We start from the raw sequence: 14,584 nt of genomic DNA, 5'->3' as shown, positions 1-14,584 counted from the left end.
CGCAGCTACCGGGCGGTTCTCACCGCCCCGGGGCGGGCAGCGGCGCGGACCCTCCGCTCCCGCTTAAGGACAGACCCGAAACGCCGCTTATTCAGAGGACCGGCCCGCCCTGGTGCCACAGCTGACTGCCCGAGACAGCAACCGTGCAGCCGTATATAACCCTGGTCACTACCGTGTCGTCATTCTGGGGTCACCACAAACTAGCCCGGATCTGCGTTCACCTCAGCCCTCAGGAAATAATGTGCCTGCACACGTGCGGCTGCCCCTTCCAGAAGAGAACGATTACTCAGCACTCCGTTTCCTCCCATTAACATATTGCAGGTGAACTACAAGCTTCGTGATAAACATCATCCACTTAAAAAGCCACCCAGGCGTTTAACATCTAGAAATGAGAGGGTAAACCCTTCCCCTCGGCTGCCGAGGTGGAATGGGCGTTTCTCTGAGACAAGTTTCAGATGCCCAGTTTTGCCACAGAAGGCTGGTGCCATGCGCAAATATAACTCTATAATAAATTGTAACTCTTGTCCCAGCCTGGAGATCTTGAAAGAGCAGAGGGGCCCTCGCAGCAGCGCCCATAGCACCCCGTGGGACACCAGAGCCTGTGGGCAACACCGACGACGAGACTTCTGCCGGCACCGCAACCCCCAGCAGCACCCCACCCGCCTGCATTTAGGGGGAAGGCTGTTCTCATGCCTGTCTTTCTAAAGACACCGCTCTGTAACCTTCCTATTTCTCACCACCGCCACCCTCCAAAGCAGCGCCACTGACACCGTCATCAGAAACACATCTTGGGAAGTGATGCCGGTCAGCGGGGATGCAAACCAATAGATAAGGAAAAAATCTACAAGGAGTCTTTTTCCAGGGACTAAGCTATTAAAACAACAAACTACAGAAGTAAAGCACACCTAATACAGCTAACAAGATTATAACAGGCACCATGGTTTCCCTGCCAGGACACTTCTAATCATGCCCACATTTTTAAATCCCTGCTAGCAGGAGACAAACAACTGTGCATAATTACTTGCAAGCACAAGTTAACAGCTCTAAGCGGGGATTTTCTCCTGTTCATCAGTTTGGTATACAATCCATACCAACCACTGATTTTTCCAAACACCAAGAGGAGTTAGAGCAGCAATTGATACATTTTACATGCTAAAGCCAAAGCAAGTTAAAGGCCACATTTTCAAAACAAGATATTTAATTTCACTTTCATTACAAGAGTAGTCACCCCTTATGAGGAAAGAAAGGTAGCATGAAGGCAACATACAAAATGAAAACAGATGAAAACTATCTTTTGTGCTCACATGTATTGAAAGGACTAATTTTCCTGGTAAAACTCACAAAACTATGTTTTATTCGTAGCTTTGTAATACGTTTTCTATTTGGAGTCAGACACTCGCAGCGAAATCCTGCTCCTGTTGAGGTCAGTGACATACCCGTAACTGCATTAAACGAGGCTGAATTTCACCCTTCATTCTTCAGGCTGCCAGCTACAAAAAAGAAAGTATTACTCTGAGGAGCTGTGATGCCTCAGAGGTAAATCTTCTGAATGTGAAGAAATGCTAGATGTATATTTTGTCTGCACAGTTACTTGAAGAAAAATTGGTTTGTCAGAATTTGTTATCTACCTGAAAACATAGGCAGAAATGTCAGCTTTAAAAATAGCCTTCTAGCAAAAATAAAGGCTGACTTCAGACGAGAGGTATATCTTCAATATCTCCACTAAATAAAGGAAGATGTTAGCACAGAATTACAATTCTTTTTATCTGCATAAACTATTTTCCCCTCGCTTTGAAATTCTCTTGTGATATTCCAAGTCAATAAGGAGTCCCCAGTAAGCCTCAAATACTAAAGGGTATCACTGTCTACAAAAAAACCCAGCAGATACAGGTGATGTGTCTCTTTGGGCTGTCTCCGATAAGCTAGGAAAGACTGCAACATATCCAGAGGGAGGAACCATAGTGAGAGGACAGGAAAGGGGCTGAACTGATTTCTTATTTTTTATTTTTTTTTTATTTTATTTTACTAAAATCTATTTGGGGGGCTGACAGTTTCCAGATTCCACCTAGTTGGCCATTCAGTACTAAAGACTGTTCTTAATCCACAAGTGGTCTTTGAAGTTCACCTTTTGAAATTTGAAAGTATTTGCTACTTGTCTTGGGACTGTCGAAACACCTGTTTGGTCAAAGCTTAACCTTGCCTTCACTGATTATTTGGAATACAAGGAAAATGAAGCTAAAAATATTGAAAGCAAATTAAAAAGTGATTATCAGAAAAGAAAAAAGAGAGCAGTAACACGGAGAAGTCATTCCTTAAGAGGGTAAGAGAGATGACTTAGCTGTCTGCTGAGCTGGGTCAATGAAAACGATTAAGAAACAACTTCACAAATCAATGGAGAGGTTATCTGAAAATGCCTGAGAAAGTGAAACTAACACAGAAAGGACCATGTGATTATGGTTTCAACGTTCTGATTAAATAGGTTCAATTTTTATTACTTCCTGTTATTGCTATAAAGAAATGTTGTACAGCCAGGTTAATGATAGTTTTTCCTCCTCTTGTCATTACAGTCTCTGACACAAAAATAAGGTACCCAAACAGGAGTGTCTCACTGCACTGGGAACTGTTCCCAAGGAGCCATTGTTTTCACTCTTCCTGTAACTGGGTTTGCTGGACGTTCCTGTTTTCTCTATCTCAATTCACACACGTCTCTTAGAAAGAAAGATATATAAAGCCAGACGGCCAAAAAGCATGACACTAAAGAAGAACATGGCAGTGAAGAATGCTATTTTTATGCTCAGAGAAAGTGGAAGCCGAAAACACCGGTCTCAATGACATGAGAACTGTCAGCAAGAACAGATAATTACACAACGTGAATTCATCCTCATGACAATGAGACTAATGAGATAGGAAATGGAATAAAATCAATGTTCTATTTACATTGACAGTACAGTCTCAAAGCTTGAAATGGCCAAATGGTTGTCTTTTAAATAAAGAAATACAAAAATTACTGACTGCCTTACAGTATTTTCAAAACACCTCTGCCAAATTCATAGTTTACCAATAACAAATCTCAACATAAAATTTGGAGAAGATACAGCAGTTACTTCATGGCACGACTGAAGGATATAATTATAGCGCTGTCAAAAAATTAAGCAGAAACAATGAGCTAATTAACATGTTGGCCACATAACGGTGAAGGATTGGTTAAAGAAAAAATATCCTTTAGTAAACTACTGCTGAACAAATCAAATTGGTCTTGTACTCTAACTCTGTAGGAACTGTACCCACTACACCAATACAACAGCACGTAAAAGCAAACAGACCCCTCTCTCCATTTTGTACTTTTGCATACATTGGGGAAATGGACAAAGGCAGCAGCACAGAACAGCCAGCTGTGAAGTGGGAATGCCCTGATACTGTACCATCTGAGGTGTATTTCGTAGCCCCCCCAGCCCAGCAACTTGTGACATAAACAGAGCTCGGTAAAACTACAAGCACATATTAGCGTTGAACTACTAAATAAGTCCCACACCAGATTTGTAAAAAACTGCCAACACTACCTCTATGACCCAGATATTTTGCATTATATACATAGTTTTAGTAGTAGTAGTAGTACTAGTAGTGCTTTAAAGGTTATTTCTGTACTGTTTTAGCTCTGACAGAGTTGCTTGGGAAGGCAGTGCAACCTCCCACTGACTTCAGTGGGCTTCTTAGGCAGATCCTTATCAGACGTGTGTTTATCTTGAGTATATTTCACAGTTTCTGCAACCATTTTAGCAGAAACACCTAACTGTGACATTACATCTGAATTTAACACATCCAAGTGTACTCAGTTCATGAAAACTGGATAAATAATGAAAAAAAAAAAAGGCAATGTTGTAATGCAAGTGCCCCCAATTGTGTACACATTACTGCAGTGTGCAGAAATAAAATATTTCCTTGAAATCAGTTCTCCAAGACTTACACCCCTAATCAAATGGTGAACCAATTTCTAACAACAGTGTAACGGCACTGACGTACAAATCCCATAGCCCAATCCTTTCTCACTTTAGATTAATTAGAGTAATACTATTTAAGTCAGAAAGTTATACTGCAAATTCCATAAACCCTCTCCTTTACAGAGTAGATGGTTATGAATTAACCACTATTACTGTAATTAAAAAAACCCTTTAATGTCAAGAAATATGCCTGCTGAAATTTTTCTCTTTTTTATAACCTATGGTATATATCAATCTCCTTTACAAAACTGGGGACTTCAGAGACCTGCAGAATTCACATTACCTGACAGCATTAGGTAGATGTGTATTTATAAACCAAATAGGGAAAGGTCAGCGTCTGTCTCTAGACTAGGAAATGTGTATACTGGCTATTATTCTGCTCTTTCAAGAGACACAAAATGGCAGGAAAGACTACTCTGCATTTAATGCATTTTGCCGTTGATTTATCTATTACAAAGCATTCACGTATCCATCCACACCACTGAAGCTGCATATATTGTTTCTGGTAGTAAAAACATATGCAAACTATAATTCCTTTACCATAACATTTATTTAATATATTTGAGAAATAGGAAGTTCTGTATTATCCTGGCATAGAGGAATTTCAACCATAAAGTAAGTGACATTTCCCATTCAAGTCTATAAAGTTGTTTATCTTTAAAAATAACAGTAAGCTAGCGATTTAAGTTAAAACTCCAAGAAGTAGGGTTTTTTTAAGAAAACAAACTGAATTGAAATAACCAGAAACTCTTTTATTAAAATTGGTCTTATGTGCTTGTTCTAATGAATATTAAACAGTTTCTATACAAAAACATTTAAGAGGCCATAACTATAAGCATCTATGTACCCTTCTAAAAAGTAAAAAGCTATTTATTAATCACTCTTGCACATTAAAGACATTTTGTTCGCTTAACTACAAATGCACGTAAGCCAAGTGATGCAGGAGAGGAGCGAGACGACATACGTCAAAGCCATCACACCAAGATCAGTCTCCCAGAAACCCAGCATCTCCTCTGGGGCAGTGTGGGGTGTTGAGAATGGCTGGCCCGGTAGGTCAGTCATTCTGAATTGTCCACCCCACGCTGTCCCCTGCCACTAGAAAAGCACACTTCACATGTAAAATTACTATACTAATAAAAAACACCACGCATGCAGCAGTTTCTGGGTGTTTTCCTCAAGAACACAGCCACATGCCGAACATCAGGACAAGTCCCACAGCCAACACTCAAAACGGGGAGGTTCTTGTAACAGTGGCAAAAAGGATAGCCACAAATCACTGAAACACACTCCCATATTGACAGGTGATAGTTTTAACTGTACATGTGTGCTTATATATATAGTATGTTACATATATATATAAAACATGATTATTAGCATCATCCATGATAATGACTACTTCAGAAGAAAGCAACGTCCATGACTCAGCAAGGGAAGCAACTGCTTCCCTCTAACATTGAATTCAGCTGATGCCGATGGTTTCAGGGAGGAAAAGTGACCCGGAGGAGCTCTCACTCGTGCAAGATGCAGCAAACACCCAGCCTAGCATCCTGCAGGTCAAATGCCTTAGCATCTACGTTACAGCAAGGCAAAATATACTGGCACCTTACTACTACTAAGCTTCTAAATTAAATCTACATGTTACCTCTAGAAACATCAGATACATCGTTTTTTCACTTCCCTTCCTAAAGCAGCTGCCATGTGGCCATGGTTGCAAAAGGTGGCTTTTTCCTTCCCCAGAAACAGCTGGATCCCAGCAGTGGGTAAATTGTCTTGAGAGACCACTCTGGTGAGCACCTCATGGATTACAGCATATACTAAGTACTAAGATTATTATTAATTTATTACTAATAGCATGTGCTCCAGGCAACAAGCTCCCCCACTTAGCTTCACTAGCTTGCCCCAGCCCAGGCACCCCCTCCCACGTTTGCCACCATCACCAAACTCTAGATTTCAAAGCTCTCACCCGTTCGCATGACGATTCCTTCGTTACATGAGTAATTATGAACTAGGAGGCTGGATGCAGCCACCACATCCTGCACAAGTCAAATTAATTGGTGAGATTAAATCTGAGCTTAATGACCGGAAACAGAGGAGGTCATTCATGTCACCTGCTCCCAACCACCATGTCATCCAGCTCCCGGTCACACCCTGCCGTCCCACTCTGCCCAACCGCCATGCACCCCTGCTCACCCTGCAGAGAGGCAGTCTGCTGCAGCCGGGCCTGCCGGGGAGGACTGGGACACCTTCAGCAAAATTCAGCGTGGGGACCTTGCCGCTGCCTGCCTGCTGCATAAAGGGGCATGCTCCTGGCGAGGCCCAGCAGAAGTTACGGTTATGTGCATTGCTTCATCTCGCATCTGACTTGAGGGCAAGTAAAAAGGGACGTGAATACAGATAATGAGGAACACGTTACACAGAGTTCCGCTTTCGACAGCAAGTTAGAACTCAGGTTTCAATGGCCCGGTCACTTCAGCTCAGTAACAGTGAGGCTGTGGCAATGCTGTGACCATCACATGCTTTGCTCTAAGAATGAGAAAATAACGTGGGAATGGGTTAAAATGGGCTCACCGATGCGGTAGGGACTGAAAGAGAGCAGCATTCCCACGGACAGACCCATGGCAGTGCCAAGCCAGCACCCTGGCACCCACTACCACTGAGCGTACCACCATGCACCCTCCCGAGTAAGGGCCCAGGGGACCCGTGCCTCCAAAATCACCCCAGTCTCCAAAAATCACAGCACTGCCACGCCAGGGACACCCAGAGCAGTGAAGAACACCAGCTTAGTGCAAGGGTATAACTGCTGGACTCCTGTTAACATGAACCACAAGGCAATGACAGTGCTGCAAAACTACTCCAGCATCTGTTGCAAGAGAGGAGATAAAGCCGACTGCGTTTCAGTTCAAAGCTTTCCATTTCTCAAAGAATCTCAAAAATAGAGTATTTTCTGTGGTTTAATACATTCTGGCCTTAAATTTCATTTATCAGTCATATCCCTCCAGGACAGTAAAAACTTGTACAACTTATCAGAAAACAAAATGAATCTAAAATAATTCCTTTTCATTATTTATGTAAGAATCTAAATCTAGAAAATGGGGTTTTTTACTCTCTATGCTCTGTCACCATCCGAGGTATCAGAGATAATTGTCATGCAATTTGTAAGAGCAAAACAATTCTTCTGTTTATAGCAAAACTAATCAAGTTTAGGAGATGCTTTCCTTTACTTAACAAGAGATCACTACACATGCAGTGCTCAGAAGCACAGGAATGCTTATTGAGGCGATTAATTTTGCATTGTGAACCATCTCACTCGAGCTAAACAAACACGTGTCTTCAGACCTCAAGGAAAAGCTGCAAATTAGTCACCAGTATTAAAAAGAAATAATGAAAACTGAATGACTATGCTTTGTTTTAGGAAAGAATTGAAAAATATCTTTGAGACAATTTTTTAAATCAGTATTTGCTATAATTTATCGTTATGCTTGTTCATCTTGAATCACGAGGCTTACGTAGCAAACAATAATGAAAAACAACCCACTAGTGGCCCCTGTTCGGAACAGCTTCTTCTGCACAAAACCTCAGCCAGAAGAAGCGCCACGACTGATGGAGATGAATTATGAAGGGACTTCTGAGCGAGGCTGTTCCCCGTGCATGGGACGGCAGCGATGCAGTTGATGGGGACACCCTCCCGGCGTGGCAAGTGCGCAGGGTTTCAGGCTAGCCTTCCTCCCCAGCTCCGGAGGCTACGACGAGTCAGAAGGAAAAACAGCTCCTGCTTTGTGGCCTTCCCAATATCAGGCTCTCCAATTTCTCGGGAGCAGTCAGGCTCTGGGAATGATGTCAAGAGCTGGCTTTGGTGATGAATTTTGCTAACACTCATTTTGTTCATGGATCCCCCGATGTCTGAATGACCTAGCTGGTGTAACACTGCTTCAGTACATGCTCACATACAGCTTTTCTCTCGTTTTTAGCCTTTTGCTGTAGGTTATAAAGATGAACGTAGGGGAGGATGAAAAAGAGATGTCTGGTTACTTCAGCGTCCAGAAGGCGGCTCTTCCCGAAGGTCTGTGCTCATACAGGAGGGAGCTGCAATGCCGTCATGCCTGAAGCCCTGCAGGCAGTGCTGCAGCAGAAACCCCAGCCAGTGTGGGGTCCTGGGGTGGTCCTCGGGCCACCAAGCAAAAACCGCTTCAGGGGCAGCGTTGGTGTAACCCACAAAGGCATGTGAAATCACTCACAGGCTGTTATCATCTGAGCTCACTAAACTTGTCGTATTTAAAAAAAAAAAAAAAGAGCAAGCAGCAGCTTTCCTGGAAGGTGCGGTGAGCATGGTGGCACCTTCTTCTGCATCTCCGCAAATGGTAGCTGCAGGGGGTTTTGAGCTCAGCCAGTCAGATCTTGAATAGTTTTTGTTTCTCAGTTATGGATCGGGTTGTAACCCACTACCTGGCTAAGTTTTTATTTACAGCTGTTGCGTGGCTGAGCTATCTGAACTATTTCTGAACCCCCATCTTCCATGGAATAATCAAGGAGTGTCTCTGAGGCAGAACGAATGCGAACCCTTCATTACCCTCTTGCATCCTTGTATTCCTCGTGGCCAGATTGCTCTTGTTCCAACAACACGTGCCTGCGACTCACTCTCAGCCTGTTCTGCTTAGGTCAGGCCGAGACAGCGGCATTTCCCACCGCTCTAGCAAAGCCCTGCACACAAGGCTCATGGTCTGGTCTCCAATACAACCTCCTTCATGAGCAAGAAGGGAACTGTCCCCTCTTTGCTCATTCTGTAGGCAAAGGTTTTTATGCTCAACCAGCGCCAGATTACAAAACACATAACCTTCAAATTCCCATTAATTCTCCTTGCAGAAGAAATGGCCTCTATATATTCATGCAACGTAAAAATGGATCACTTTCCCCAAAAAGCCTGCTACAACAGAATAAAAATACCAACGTTAACACGTCAAAGGACCACAGGTGCAGACCAGAGATTTTAGACAATTTTTTAAGTGTCTAAAAGACTCAGGTCATACCCCTATCACTGGAGTTACTTTAAACATTTTTTTATTTTTTAAATGATCCAAAATAACAGCTTGAAGAATGACACCATAGGAAAACCCAATTCCAAGATGTGTTCAAGCTCATTTAACAGTCCCACTCACGCGCTGAGCACTAATTCTGCAGCTCCTTGTCTGTTTTCTCTCTAGAGAAGAGCTGTGGCAGAAGTCCCGGTGCCAAGCAGACAGCAGGGGTGCGAGCCCACGTGCTCACGGAGCTTGTGCAAGCCCACCAGCTGAGCCGCCCCTCAACCTCCAGGGACAAGAGCACTGACCGCAGCAAGCCCCCCCAGCACCGTTCCAATTAATGCTCTTGGCACTGCACAGCAAGGGTAGAAGCTGGCATAATACCCAAAACATTTATCACAACCATCTACCCCCACTGTTTTTATCTGCTTTCCCAAAATATTTCTTACATGGAAGATTCCTCTCCATCCTCTACTTGAGTTCTCCTCTATGTGTCCCCTTTTTCATTAATGTACCTGTGCAAGCTACCCAAATTGAACGTCACAGTGAAGGAATTTTGGAAAAAGCTCAAAAGATTACCGTTTGCCTTGTATTCTCACTCTTGCCTCTAAAAGACACTTAAAAATACTGAATATGGAAGCTTAAAATTCTAGTCTTACACAAAAACATGGACTATTTGGAAAACAGCTTCGGAAAATATTTAAGAAAAAGTCATTTTTATAAAAATGGTGATTAAAGACAGAATGCTTAGAAGTTGTAGAAAACAAAACAAACAAAACCAAAGCAATAATTTTGTCAATCATGCAGAAAAATTGAGTGAAAGAAGTTCAAATTCTTGTATTTTAGTTGCCACCATTAGCTGTATTTAATTACAAGAATTGAACAGAGCTGTGTCTCCTCTTCACAAAAAAAAATCACATCATTAAAGATTTATTTATGGAGTATATTTGCACATAAATACAGGAGCTCAATAAAATGCTGATAAGCAGCAAGCAAGATATTTTCCCAGGGACTTTCTTCTAAGCAGTTTGCAAAGCTCAGTCACAGCAGCAAGTATCTGTACTCCCAGAAGAACATTTTTAACTGTTAAACATCAAAAAGCTGAACAGCACATAATTACATTATCAGTATCACAGACTCACTACCTTTGATTTTCACTGCTTATGAAAGAAGTCTCAAAGTCAGTTTAGGTTTTGCCTATGTATTGAGCACTGAAGGATTCTCATGTAAAATTACATATGGAAAGGACTTCACTGAAAGCCGAAAGTGATCACACAAAGTCAAGAATGCTGCCCAGGCACTAACAAAGTCTTCCAAACACTGGAAGAAACATTGTTTGTTTGGTTTTTTTTTTTTCCCCAGCCTCAGAAAGTCACAGAAAAAAATACCGGAGTTTATTTCTCACAAGTAAATCATGCTGTGTTTATCAGTATGTTTAGTTTGACAGGACCTTTCTTCCATGGAAACCAGATGGCACAAGCAACACCGAAATAGCCACTATCAGTTGGGATGGCGAGCACCAACCCTCGGGGATCGGCGAAGAGAAGGAAGGGCAGGCAGTTCTGCACACCCAGCCCCACAGCAGCCGCTTTCCCGCCTGCACCTCTGCGAGCAAACTCAGCAGATGTTGGAGCACCGGCTCTCAGGCGTCTGCGCACACAGACACACGTATTTTCGATGGTGAATCCAGGCCTAATTACTGCTGCCTTCAGCTTGGCAACCTGCTCGGAAAACCTGACACATCTGCCTGGTTCAGCAAGCTCCTGGAGCCTGCATGCTCCATGGTACCGCCGGGGAGCGCAGAGTTTAAAGGCTTGAGAACTCAGGTACATCTAGACCCAATTAACGCAGCAAACTTCCTTTTTTTCCTACAGCAATTTACTTAGATTTAAAAGAAAAGCTTATCTCCTTGAACACTGTGTAGGTGTCACTGCAGCAGAGATAACATCACTGCAATGCCAGAGCTAAAGTGGTCTCAGGAGTGAGCTCCCGTCACACGCGCCCCACGGCAGGCTGACCCGTGGTAGGCTTCGGCCACGCACCCGTGGACCATCTCCTCCCCGTGCAAAGGGGGAGCTTGGGGTTAAAGGACTACGGAGAGAGGAGTGCCACGGGCCTCACAGAACCGAGCTGAAAAGCTCTGATCGCTCTCCCTTTTTTAGAAGGAAAAATTCCCATTAACTTCTCTGGAAGCAGGATTGGGCCCAGAGCCCAAACATGCTCTGGGTTCCCAAGTCCTTACTCACCGCTCACAGTCGGACTCACTTGCATGGGAGCCAGCAGCGCAGCAGCAATGTGCAGAGTCGCTCCAAGCAGTGCGGGCAGCAACGGCTGCGGGACCCCAGGGTCCAGCACCGCGCTGCCCTCTGCTCCTCCAGCCTCCACCACTGGCATCTGCACCCGAGCTCAGCCAGAGGAACAATTCTGTGCTTCTACTTGCTGCATTAAATACCATACATGCACCTTATAAATGCCGTTTCTCTCTATCCCTATAGAGGGTGAATGCAGATGCTGCCAACCGAGCTTCCCATGCAGGCTCTTCAGGCAAACTTGAACTTACAGTCACCCAAGTCAGGACGTGTTATTTATAATGCTTTCAACATTTTACTTTTCTCTCCAAAACATACCTGCTCCAAGTTCAAGCCCAAGGCATATTTTGCCTTGCCAGATGATCTGCAACTGTCTCATGACTTACTACATCGTTATCATCGCTAAGCTTAGCAAACAGGGCTGCTAAGTCTATTAATCTTCTGAAACACGAAGTCTGAAACCGTAGAAACAAAACATCTCACTACAAGATATATAAAATGTGGTATAGTGAGATAAGGGGAAAATTCAGTGCACACTCTGTTAATTTTTTTCTGTGCCACTGCAAGCAAGACTGATGCACTTTTCTAAGAACCAACTCTGAATGTAACATTAATGACAAGTATGTAAGTGAAAAAAAATTCCTTTTCCAACAGCAGCCTCCCTCAGCAGCTGGCAGCAAGGTATGCTTCCAATAGGAAAACCTGGACTATATGTAGAAATTTAAACTGCCACCTGTAAATTCAAACAAAGAACTGATAAAATGAGTCAAATACAGCTGGGCTAGCAATGGAGGGCTATGTGAAACCTCACTTCTCAAAATGTCAAATGACCAGACATATTTTAACCTGTCTAGTACTTATTTCTTTTTTTATTGTGCTGAAATTCATTCCGATTCAGCCACCAATATACAGCTTGTATATTTATGTCCCAAAATATTTTTTCTGTGAAAACAAGTATTTGGCATATTTGCCAAAAGCGTAAGGTCCTAAGAGCAACACAGGCACTTGCACACTTTCCGACAGTGCTCAAATAAGGGCTGGAAGTTGTTTCTCTCCGAGACTTCTTGCCAGCAGCGACCGGCAGCTCCAGGAGGTAGCGGGGCTGGGGAAGGACAGACAGACCCGGGGGGCTGAGCTGGCACAGGGGCTGGGTGGCAGCGGGGGGCAGCACTGCCCATGCCCCTGCACTGGATTAATGCTGATTATACATTTGTTTTACAGAAATTATAATCTGGCTACACAAAACTCTCAGCCAATTTTGGTTTACTCAGTCCTGGCTTCCTTGGTTTTCCTGTGCAATCTGTAGATTCAAACAATAATGAACTCTAAGTGCACTATTTGGCATCTTAGTGACAGAAGTATACTTCTGCCTTATGCACTGCTGCTGATATTTCCAATTAATACCAAATAGCAATCATCCCACTGAAAATTCAAGCTGCATTTAGTGAGGACAGATTGTATGTATTGCAAACTTTGTTTTTTCTTTATAGCACATTAAAAGCGTTTCCCCAGCTACCTAAAATAAAGATATTTTGGGTAAAAATATTCTTTTGTAACAATGCATCATACACACATAATTTGAAACATCGACTATTTCACAAGGTAGTAGCTGACAGCAAGCAGACATTTAAAAAAACAAAACAAAACAAAACAAAACCGATCTCAGAGGAAAAGCACTTCTGATACACAGCTGGATTTCATCTGGAGGTCAGCACACACCAAACCCTTGCACAGTCATCAAACAGCCCGACGGGCACAGCCAGCCTTGTGTGTGTCGACCTACACCAGCTCAGCGCTGCTGCTGTTGCTCTCCTGTTGCATCCACTGAAGCTATGGAAGAAATTTCAGATCAGCCTCAGAGCAGGAAAATTTACTGCTGGTTCTGAACACACATAACAGCGTAAAACATTTGTCACTGGCTTTATTCTCCAAACGAAGCAGTGACTAAGACGTTCACCCTGCACAAACTGCTGAAGGTAGAATGGGAAGGGGTAACATCAACTGCTTGCTGGAACATCCTTACCAGGAACCACGCTCCATTACAAAATGCCATATGCAAAACCTTCACCTCTCCACTTTTTATATTAAACATGTATTTTTTTTATCTTGGGATGTATTCAGGTTTCATCATCAGAACTGTGATAGAGTTTTAATGGTCCTGTCTCTTGCCTTGTTAATTGCTCTGAACTCTCATTGGCACTAATGGGAATTACAATTGCACATATTCACGGCAGAACAGACTCCAAATGTCACCGAGGACAGCAACGAAAAACCATTCGCATGTTTATTCTTCTGGTAAATAATTATGGGGTAGTAGGAAGGAAAATGTTGTTTACTTTGCTGCATTACTTGGGAAACTAAGTTTACAGTAGATAATTGTTAATAAAAGAAAAAAAATAATAATCATAGGCAACTGCTCTAATCCCTAAGGAACGCAAATAGTGGAGACCACCACATATGCAGGCGAAGGAAAACCCTGGAGCTGCTGCCTGCCCCAGGTCCTCCTGCTGCCCCTCTGCCCTGTGTGGGGCTCAAAATAGCAGGACAGATTTGAACATAGGAGTCCCTAGGGAAGCGATCAAACCCAGCCAGATTCCACACTTTACAGCTGTTATGCGTATAAAGCACATGAACCAAAGTCTTGGATCTACACATCTGAGCTTTGCTCACCCTCCGACAGGTCTTCAAGCCCTCTGGCAGCACCTGCACATTTGTGTGCAGGATTACCCTGCCACCGCTTACAAACCAATGACAGTACAAAACCAGACAATTTCAGGAAGCACCTGATCGCTGACATTAGTGTCCTTCCTTGCTCATACTAGAAAACCCTCATAAAAATATACAAAATACAACCACAGTAAAATTCCTTTTGAATAGGAGCAGCCACAGGAATTTTTTTATAAATATTCATAGTTACAGAAGTCATCCTCAGCATGGACAAAAATAATAAAAAATATGACAATGAAAGAGAACAGAACTTTTTTTGCAGTTTTATCTTAATGAGCTGGTCTTTGTTAACAGCAAAATCACCTCTTCATAGCCTTTGCATTTAAAATGTGCATAAGGCAAAGGAAAACACATATTAAGTCTTTGAAGGTAATGAATAGCTACTGCAAGGCGTCTTTTCTAATCCAACATGTGTGACTTCCTCGGTGTTAGCGCTGTTAGAAAAAATGATGGTTGCCGTTTATACATGCTGTTCCTAAGTAGCAATCATCCTCTATTCTGGACATCAAGAGGTGCTACGGCTCATCCTCCTAAT

The 14,584-nt window shown here is 43.0% G+C and overlaps 1 protein-coding gene across 3 annotated transcripts in view; it reads right to left on the bottom strand.

Moving 5' to 3' along the window:
* Positions 1-14,584, bottom strand: part of MBNL1 (muscleblind like splicing regulator 1) — a 99,677-nt gene that overhangs the window by 72,423 nt on the left and 12,670 nt on the right. The window lies entirely within an intron of this gene.

Source organism: Egretta garzetta, unplaced genomic scaffold, assembly GCF_000687185.1.
Source record: "Egretta garzetta isolate BGI_Z169 unplaced genomic scaffold, ASM68718v1 scaffold172, whole genome shotgun sequence".
Lineage (NCBI taxonomy): Eukaryota > Metazoa > Chordata > Aves > Pelecaniformes > Ardeidae > Egretta > Egretta garzetta.
The sequence above is the reverse complement of the archived record's forward strand: the minus strand, read 5'-3'. Positions and strand labels throughout refer to the sequence as shown.